The sequence below is a fragment of the Pimephales promelas genome, chromosome 22, assembly GCF_988280905.1.
Source record: "Pimephales promelas chromosome 22, fPimPro1.hap1.1, whole genome shotgun sequence".
NCBI lineage: Eukaryota > Metazoa > Chordata > Actinopteri > Cypriniformes > Leuciscidae > Pimephales > Pimephales promelas.
Window position 1 is genome coordinate 27,100,829 of NC_142790.1, and position 471 is coordinate 27,101,299.

The following is a 471-nucleotide window of genomic DNA, read 5'->3' on the forward strand; positions in this document are numbered from 1 at the left end:
ATGTTAGAAACTGACATTAATACTTTAACATTTTATGAAATTTCGATGGCCATGGATGGCACTATAATTTTTAAAAGATTCTGCTTTATGTTTCCTCAAGCATCCTTGTCCCACAGTTGAGATATTACACTTAAAACACGGTTATATATGAACTATTGGCCACATTATCATAATAGAGTTTGCGTATGACGTAGATGAAATGATTTTACACCAATATTGACCTTTGTTTCATAGTAACACACCAAAATGTTTATTTCATACTCCCCGCTCCGCAACCGCATACAGTACATGCTTAAAAACTAAGCACTGCCTGGCCTGCCTGTCCTTCCTTAATCTTTGATTGGCAGCCGAGACGTCCAATCACAGCGACGTTCACCGCGCGTTACGCGACATTCTATTCGCTCATTTGCCACCGCGTGCGTCAAGCTGTTCCACGGAGACAACATCGCCTCCTGGCCAATCACAGCTTAC